General features: G+C 49.0%; 1 protein-coding gene across 6 annotated transcripts in view; it reads right to left on the bottom strand.

The window, feature by feature from the left end:
- LOC144223564 (uncharacterized) overlaps positions 1–9234 on the bottom strand; it is a 115156-nt gene that overhangs the window by 87044 nt on the left and 18878 nt on the right. For 5 of the 6 annotated variants that reach the window (XR_013332737.1, XR_013332739.1, XR_013332740.1 and 2 more), the window contains exon 2: positions 2089–2159. The exons of the other annotated variant lie outside the window; for it this stretch is intronic. The gene's annotated coding sequence lies outside the window, so the exon portion shown is untranslated. The remainder of the gene's footprint in view (positions 1–2088; positions 2160–9234) is intronic. 6 annotated transcript variants of the gene reach the window in all.

Genomic DNA, 9234 nt, shown 5'->3' with positions numbered 1-9234 from the left:
CTTTCCAACTCTTCACTACTCCCCACCCCCACCCCTTAGCATTGACATCCACATCCTTTGTCATGTGACTCTGCACCGCCCTCCATTGGAAGAGGCAAGAAGTAATCTCCATCCCAACCACAGTGGTCTTGACCATGGACTACTTTGCCCAGTAGCATGCGAATGGATGTGATGTGAGCAGAGAGATTTTAAAAGTCTTGCTTCATCTAGCTTGACCTCTTGAGTCTCAGCCATCTGCTATGAGAAGGGCATGCTCCCAGGAGCCTCTGGTACCAGAGCAAGGAATCNCCCAGATTCATAAGCAGAAACCACAGATGTGTGTTGTTTGCTATGCAATAAAACCTGACTGATACTCATGGCGATTCGTGGAAGAGGACCAGCTCCTCTCAAAACAAGGTTAGGTCATCCAGTTAAGAGGAGGCATCCAGGGATGAACAGAAAATGTGAAAGCCCAATTGATACCCCACCAGAGGACTGATCAGGGACACATACCCCAGCTGGAAAGGAAATTTGAGGACCCCATATGAGACTAAATGGGCTCAGAGAAAATTTAGAAATGATACCTAGCCAGACTCTGGAGCTGAGCTTCCAAGACTTTCCACGGCATGCCTGAGGCTTCCGTTGTGAGCAAAGAGGAGCTGCAGGGAGTTCTGAGTGTGCCCAGGCACTGCCATATCCATCTAGGTGGCCCCAACCCAAGTGCCACCCGCCCACTGCAGCAAAGGTCACTGTGCTGGGTGGGCTTGTCTGCTTCAGCGCCCACACCCAGCTTTCTCGGGGAGAGCTACGACACACTCCAAGCTCACCCCTCTGAGGACGGCAGGCGTTTTGTCTGCGGGAACCTTTCCACTGAGTCAGCCAGTTTTTAATGAGGGCTGTACAGCAGACAGTGCTGCCACCTCACCACGTTTATTAAACCTTGATCACAGCTCTTACCCAGCTGCAGTCTATTTGGCTTTTGCAAATGCAGATGCATTTCTCACCACTCATGGTAATAAACTGAAGAACATTCAGGTTCAGTGGCATGTGGGAAGAGATTTTGGAAAGGAGAAAGGAAGGGAATCCCTTTACTTGCTGCTTCCAGCCCCGAAACAAATACCGAAGTCAAATGCTTAATTCTCAAGAACAGTCTGGAAACCAAGCCCTCGCCTAACATGCACCATGCGTAGACAGAAAGAGGCACAAGACGGCCACCCCCCGAGTGACCTCCTTACCAGGTGTGACAGGGGCCAGACTCCAGGAGAACAGTGATATCTGGGTTCATCCCCTTTAAATCTGTTTAGAACAGTACCCAGGAGAAACATCTTTGCTAAGAATGTTTTGAATAACATAAGAACCTGTTAAGAATAAGCAGACCAGTCCCACTTCAGCTCAAGTCATGGTCTCACGGTTCATGGGTTCGAGCCCCGCGTCAGGCTCTGTGCTCCAGCTCAGAGCCTGGAGCCTGTTTCAGATTCTGTCTTCTTCTCTCTCTGCTCCTCCCCTGCTAGCTCTCTCTCTCTCTCTCTCTCTGTCTCTCTCAAAAATAAACATTTTTTAAAAATTAAGAGTAAGCAGACCAACGCCACATAAGAAAAACTAAGGTTTAGCAAAATGATGCAAATTGAAAACCCACAATGGGGCTTTCGCATGAATCATTGTTAATCCCTCAACAACTCTTTAGGACAAGTGTCATCATCCCTGGTTTGACACAGGCAGGAAGGAGGGTCAGAGAGATGGCGTGATTAACCCACAGTCACTCAGCAACTCAGTGACAGGACCTGAATTCAAATCTAATGCTGGTCTGACTCCAGAATTTATATTCTTCCCATCATACAGACCATAATCATAAGTTAACCTTAATATTTTATATAAAGCAGGTATAAAATCTCAGTCTACAAAAACAAGTGTCTAACAAAGATAACTTCTTTAGTTTTCTATTATTCAACTTAATTTCTCTTTCAAGCTCATTCCAGCAGGGGGGAAGTAACTGAAACTCAAGCCAGTTGCTTGTTCTGCCCTTCCCAGCATTGTGCAGCAGCCCCTCGGGATGCGCCCTGGGCAGTTGTGGGGGACAGGTCCACACAGGTCCATGCACACTGACAGTACCCAAGTCAGGCAACGGCCACCAGGCCTCTCTTCTCTTCTGCCTCACTGGGGAGGTAACAAGCCTCTTGGCCCTGTTAAAAGAAAACCACAAGCCCAAAATCGCATCACTTAGTCCAAGTCATCAAACCAGGGCTTAATCCCTAATCTAATTATAATTCCAACCTCCCCCAGAGATGTTAAGTCTCAACCACTCAGGAATTTTCTGATCAGCACCTATGAAGTACTCTGTCACACAGGCCCTCTCCATCCCCCAAAGGATGATGAGGTAATCTGCAGAATCAGATCCCTTGTCCTTCCCCCTAAGGGACAGTGACCTGTCCTTGACCTTGCCTGGAAAAATCTTTTTCTTTTGCCAATAACTTTCTTACCCCACCCTCCTTCCTATAAAAATCTTCCATTTTGTACAATTCCTTGGAGCTCCCCTCTAGTTGCTAGATGGGATACTGCCCAATTCATGGATTAATTAATAAAGTCAGATCTGTAAATTTACTCAGTTAAATTTTGTTTTTTAATAGTCCCCTGGGAAGACAGTTTTGAGGCTTGTTCTTCCAAGGGTCCCCTGAGAAACCGAGCCCCAGCTACTTGCGGCAGTAGCCTGATCATCAATGCCCTCTTTATTGGCTTCTCCTCCTTCCCTGACTCACTCCTCCCACCCACTCACTTCTGCTTCCTGGGATTTCCTCCCAAATAAACTATTTGTGCATGAATACTTGTCTCAGGCTCTGCTTTCAGGGAACTCAAACTAACATGCTACAAGTCCAAGTTCCTGGGAACTTCCACAAGACCAAGGCATAGCAAGGGCAGAGCAGGATGGAACGAATCAGTAAGTCACCTGCCCCTTCGGTGTCAGCTAAGTCATTCCATCTTATCATCCTTGGCCACCAGGCTGCACAAACTGCTGCTAAGTTGTCCCTTGTTTCCATCGCCTGGCTGCCTCAGGCCCAGCATCTCTCTTCCCTATTTCTATGCCATACCATGTGGGGGTGACAGAATCCCTCTATCCGGCTGTACCATAGCCATTCCCACCTCTCCAGGACTCTCTCCAAGAAACAGAACATAGAACCCAATCTTGGGTCTCATCTGCCCCTGTTGGCTTTGGCTGCTTCCCTGATGTTCCACTGAGGCACCAGAATGACCATCCCTCTTCCTAGGACCAGCAGAGCCTGTGTCTTTCCTTCTGGCTCCCTTCCTCCCCAAGCCTGAGAGAAGCCCTCTCTCAACACTCTGCTGTCTGTTGTGCTGTGTCCCCTGAATGTTCTGTCCATGCCGGAGTCCCCTCCATCCCCTGAGGGCTCTGGGGTTCTAGGGTATTGTCTCAGGATGGTATCCTAGTTCCTTGAAAGATAGGGAGTAGGCAGTGGGGGTAGGACTGGGGGGAACCACCGTGGTTAAAAGGAGGTAACTGAAACTATAAACCTCAGTTTACATTTTTTTCAATATCATTCTTCCACATTTATGAGACACATGACAAATAATCCGTAGTACAGCACAGTCCTGGTAGGGAACCCCAGTGTCCCAGTGTTTCTTCACCAAGTGATTGGAGGAACCCCCCGTTTCCTCCCGATCTTTCCCATGTCCCCACCATCCTGGGCTGTCTTCTTCACTTACTAATGTTAGGGTTTCTGTACTATGAGAAGGGGGTCCCCCATCATGTTCATACTCTGACCTCAAAGGTAACCAACTACAATTTTTTTTAATGTTGATTGATTGATTGATTGATTGATTGATAGAGAGAGAGAAAGAGCAGGGGAGGGGCAGAGAGAGGAGGAAGAAGAGGAGGAGAAGAGAGACAACCCCAAGAAGGCTCTACGAGGTCAACACAGCACCTGACAAAGGGCTTGGGCTCCCAAACCATGAGATCATAACCTGAGCCAAAATCAAAAGTCAGACACTTAACCAACCTAGCCACCCAGACACCCCATAATCAGCTACAATTCTGAAGAGCCTGGCTTTCCTTCTCAACAGCCTTTCTGTAAAATGACTGTGATGATGGCTAGTTGCCCCAGAACCATCTCTTCTCCCTCTGCTACTGTCCTTCTGTTTTTGCCATGAGCCAGGCAAGGGGGGGGGGGGTACTTTTGGCTCCTCTAGCAGCTGTCCCCAGGCCCTCCCTGTCCTTTCTGCTCCCCAAACCTACCAGGGGAGCACACAACTTGTCCCCAAACACATTCTCTCTCTTCATGCTTGTGCCCAGACCAAGGAGGTAATGATTCCATCACTTCCTGGGAGAAACTGAGGCACAGTTCCTACTGAAAATGGTTTCCAAATTCACAGAATCACTGACTGCTTGAGGCCCACACCTTCAACTGTCTCGGAAAGTAGAACCCCTGGTCAAGAAGAAACGTTACGTCTGCCACTTCCAATGCCCTGACCTTGCAGCCAGTTAGGGTTGGTGGATGGTTTGTGGCTGCTGTTTTTAAGTACAGCTCAAACTCCCCTCCTTTGAGAACTTTCCCTCATTCTGGTTTTGGGACTGAGGAAAGATCACCACTTGTAATGAGCATTACAAGCCAGGCTCTTATGGTATGATTGCCAGGCTCAATTTGGAAATCTGGGGAAGCTATGGCCCATGCTATAATAATAGAGGTCCCAAGGGCTACTGCACCTGGTCTTACAGTCCCCAGGGCTTCAAGGAATACTTCAGTGCCCTCTGTTGAGGGAATGGCCCCAGCAACCTGGCTCTCCCTTTCTCTCTCCTCTTGAGGCTCCTCAGGATGAAAAACCTCTGAGACTAACTCAGCTTTCATGCTCATTCTCCTCTACCCCCTCAATGACCAGGTCTTTGGAGCAGGGCTCCTTTGCTCCAGATGATGCTCTTTCTGCTGGAGTGACAGCCCTTTGAGGTAATCCGTTTCAGATGGCCTGGACTGGAAAGATGAAAACTCTGGCCAGTTGGAGTAATGAAAGTCTTATGTTGGGCTAAAATGCTCTTCTTGGGACCATTGCTACCCCTCTCCCTCCCTCTGTCCATGAGAGGAGGTCTCCCCTCCACTCACTGCCCTTCTAGTTCTTTCCCTCCCCCCAGAGAGGAGGAGATGCTTGGTCAGAGCCAGGGTTGTAGCCTGGGCAGCATTGCTAGGTCTTGGGTTCCACTGCCCCCCATTCATTCTCTCACTGGTAGCCACTCATGCCGTCATTCTCAATCCCAAGTGGCTGGGGGAATAAAAGAACCAGGGCCCTAGAGAACCTGTCTCTCCACAGGCATGCTCAAGCATATGAGTACCACAGTTTACTTTCAGGGACATCAAGAAGTCTCAGAAGTCATGGGTTGAATGGTGTCTCCTCAAAAGATACATCCACTTGAAACCTGTGACTGTGAGCTTATTTGAAAAAAGGGTCTTTGCAGGGGCATCTGGGTGGCTCAGTCGGTTGAGCGTCCAACTTCAGTTGAGGTCATGATCTCACAGTTCATGGGTTTGAGCCCTACATTGGGCTCTGTGCTGACAGCTCAGAACCTGGAGCCTGCTTCAGGCTCTGCGTCTCCCTCTCTCTCTGACCCTCCCCTGCTCGCACTTTGTCTCTATGTCTCAAAAATGAATAAACATTTGCAGCTGTAACTAAATTAGGAATATCCAGATGAGATCATCCAGGGGTACCCACGTGAGTCCTAAGTCCAGTGGCAAGTTTCCTTATAAGAGTCAGAAGAGAAGAAGACACAGAGGACAGAGAAGAAAGACATGCGAAGCCACAGAGAAAAAGACCATGTGGAAATGGAGGCAGAGACTGGAGGAATGTGGCCACAAGTCTAGGAACTCCTAGAGCCACTATAAGCTGGAAGATGCCAGGAAGGGGCCTCCCCCAGAGCCTTCAGAGGGAGTGGGCTTTGTCCACACCTTATCCTCATGTAAGTGTTAAGAAAGTCCAGTCCAACCCTCAATGGCAAAACTTTAAAGTTTCTCCCCTTTCCCCAACTTGAAATTGACTTAGGGCCAGAAACTTATAAACCTCCAGAGTGGAGTAGGAGAGAGAAGTTAAGGAACAAGGTCTAATTTGACAGTGCCTCCATCGTGTGGCATCACAGCCTCCCAAGCTTAAGTCTTTGGTGGGGAGGAGTACAGGAAAGGACCCGCCGTGGAAGAACAGCCTTGCGGGGGCTCAGGTCTGGTAGGGAACTGTAAAAATGTAATGGTCCAGAGATGGTGTGGACAAGCCATGAGCTAACCCTCAATTGGCCTTGACTTATCCCTGCCAGGTATATATTGCTCTAGGATCAGTGAAGAAAAGTCAGATATGAATTTCAGAGTTGGGACAAAACATGGAGATCTTTCAGTGCTCTCTCTCCTTTGATTTTACAGATAGGAAATAGGGACCCAGAGAAGTTCAATGTAGCCAAGGTCATGCAGCAAATCATTCCTAAATTGCTTGCTCCCCCTCCCCTTGGCTGTATGCTCTTGTTGTTTAGCTTCATCACACTGCTTTGGGGTGCATATTCCCAGCAGATTCAGCCCCAAATGCTCAGTGAGGTATGCATTGAATTGAGATGTCAAGTATTTGCCCTGGCACAGAACACCTGTGTGCTCTGTCCCCACCCTAGCTGGGTCTGGGCAGAGAACGCTCTGAGGACATGCTAGCCCAGAGCTGGAAGCCTTAGACTCCAATTGGGGTCATGCCAGCAAGGCACAGGCAACCTTCCAAGGGCCCTGCCTCCTTCCCAGGCCGTTCATCAAGGACCTCTATTCCCTGTCTCCTATCAACTTCCCAGCAATGGGAGGCCTTCACCTTCTCTGACCCTCAACGTCCTTTCAGCCTCTTCCTACGGCTGCCCCGTGCTGCATGTTTTAGCTCATGCTCCCTCAAAACCAATCCCTGAAAGAGAGACCACGGTACAGGTAGTTTATTTGGGAGGGAAGACTCAGAAAGTAGGGGTGAGAGGAAAAAGGGAACACAACACAAGAAAAGGAGAAAAGCCAGTGAAGGGTGCATTCATGAGCAGTACTGGGGCTCAGTCATGCTGGAGATCCTCTGGGATATGAAGGATGTGCCTCCGAATCATCCCCCGGGAAAAGGGAAAGACTGGGGCATTTATACCGACTCTTGACCCCATTGGTCATGGGCACCTGTTGAGCACAGCTCCCTCCAGGCAGGGCGAAGTTCCCTGCAGGCATGTTCTGCGCTCCATGCCAGGCTCCCTCTGAGGTTGATGTTCAGCCTTATGGAAATTACACCTCCACAGCCATCCAGAAGCTACAATAATAAAGAAATCTCTTCCATTTTGGAAGGTCTTCTTATTTCCAAAGCCCTTTCCCACATGCAATTCTCTGTAGTCTTCACAGCAAGCCAAGGAAGAAGGGATCACAATCCCAATTCTACAGAAGAGGCAATGGAGGCTTGCGGGGGGAGAGGGGGGCAGAGGAGGCTGCCTGCCAGAAAGTAGCATGATTGCAAAAGAAGGATCAGAGTTATTCTTGCCAACCCATATGGCAACACACAATCCCTCTGCCATTTTCTTCCTCCCTTGGTGAAAGAGATGTGCCCATCAGTAGCCAAGACTTTGTCGTTCCCCTTACCATTCGGCTGACTCCAGGAACAGAGCCAAAGCCCTCCTAGAGGGGGAGAATTTGGCTAAGAGGAAGGCCAGTCAGAAGATGCCTGAAAACAGTGGCNACACTTAGGCTCTTTCCATGATTTGGCTATTGTGGAGAGTGCTGCTATGAACATTGGGGTCCATGTGCTCCTAGGCATCAGCATTCCTATATCCAGATGGGGTCAAAATTGCTGTGCACCAAGGGCTTGCCGACACTTGGCCATACTAGGCAAGTCAGTTCATCTCTCTGGGCATTCCATCCCCCTCCCCTAAGCAGAAGGCTTGGTGGGAAGGAGGTGGGCCCAGCAGGCCAGTCCCTGGGGGCAGGAGGTAGCAGGAATCTCAGGTTTATAAGCCTAAAAGCAATGAATAATAGGGGAAGAAAAGTGCTGAGCTTGACAGCAAATGAGTTGACAATACACCAGGCACTACCAGTGGGACCTTCAAGGTGGGATCAAAGGGGGCCGCAGGAAAGGGACTCAAGGGCGTGTCCTTAAAGCACAGAATCAGAGCAAGGGGTGGAGGTCTCTGCCAGTTTCATCTTCTCCACGATTGGGGTCCACAGCCCAGAGCGCCTCGGTCTGTGTACCCTGGGCATTTAAAAGGGTCCCAACACAGGACAACGAAGGACCCTATCTCTTTCCTTGCTCATTGAAAAGGGATGTACCAGACCAGCTGTGTACAAACTGCCCCTGCTAGGCCTGTCTGAGGTGAGCAAAGGAGGATGTGGGTGTGACCTGATCCTGAGGGAGGGCCTGGGTCCTCCACCGAATGCCACTTGCAGAGCACTCCGTTTTCATTTGACAAAGCTTCTGAGCATCGTTCTCTTTAAAGAAAGTGTTTACAGGGGCACCTGGGTGGCTTAGTCGGTTAAGCGTCCGACTTTCGCTTAGGTCATGATCTTGCGGTTCGTGGGTTCGAGCCCCGCATCGGGCTCTGTGCTGGCTGCCAGCTCAGAGCCTGGAGCCTGTTTCAGAGCCTGTATCTCCCTCTCTCTCTGACCGTCCCCTGCTCATGCTGTCTCTCTCTCTCCTAGAAATAAATAAAACATTTAAAAAATTTTAAAAAAATAAAATAAAAAATAAAGGGTTTACATATGCTTGAAGCCAATGGCCTCTGCAACCTTTAGAATCTTTCTAACTCTAAAATCCAGGCTGTTTTTGAAAAACAGACAAGGGAGTCTTGCTATTACAGGATCAAAGGGTTTGCTTCTCTCCTGATGGAAAGGATTTGCTTGGGAACCATTTTGTTCCTATTCTTGTCATCTTGGTGCCATGTGGGTTGGTTTGAACTTGACTTTGGCATTTGTAGAGAATAACATGAGTGACTTCAGGGACTGGGGGTGATTTGGTGATCTCAGGCAAGGCTGTGAAGGAGGCAAATTGCCTTCCTTCCCTGAGGGTCAGCTGTCAGTCCATAACAATGGTCACACACACGCAGAGCTGTGAAGCCCTTTTTCCAGAACTAGAAATTTCATTTAATCCACAAAGCTGCCCTGAGAGGTAGGTACTACCAACCCCATTTTCCAGACGGGAAAGTAAAGCTCCAAAAGCTTGAATGATTGAACTCAGTCAAGGTCACCAACCAGTAGAGGCAGAACCAGGAACAGATTCTGTTTTTCA

The sequence above is a fragment of the Crocuta crocuta genome, unplaced genomic scaffold, assembly GCF_008692635.1.
Source record: "Crocuta crocuta isolate KB4526 unplaced genomic scaffold, BGI_CrCroc_1.0 scaffold70, whole genome shotgun sequence".
Lineage (NCBI taxonomy): Eukaryota > Metazoa > Chordata > Mammalia > Carnivora > Hyaenidae > Crocuta > Crocuta crocuta.
The sequence above is the reverse complement of the archived record's forward strand: the minus strand, read 5'-3'. Positions and strand labels throughout refer to the sequence as shown.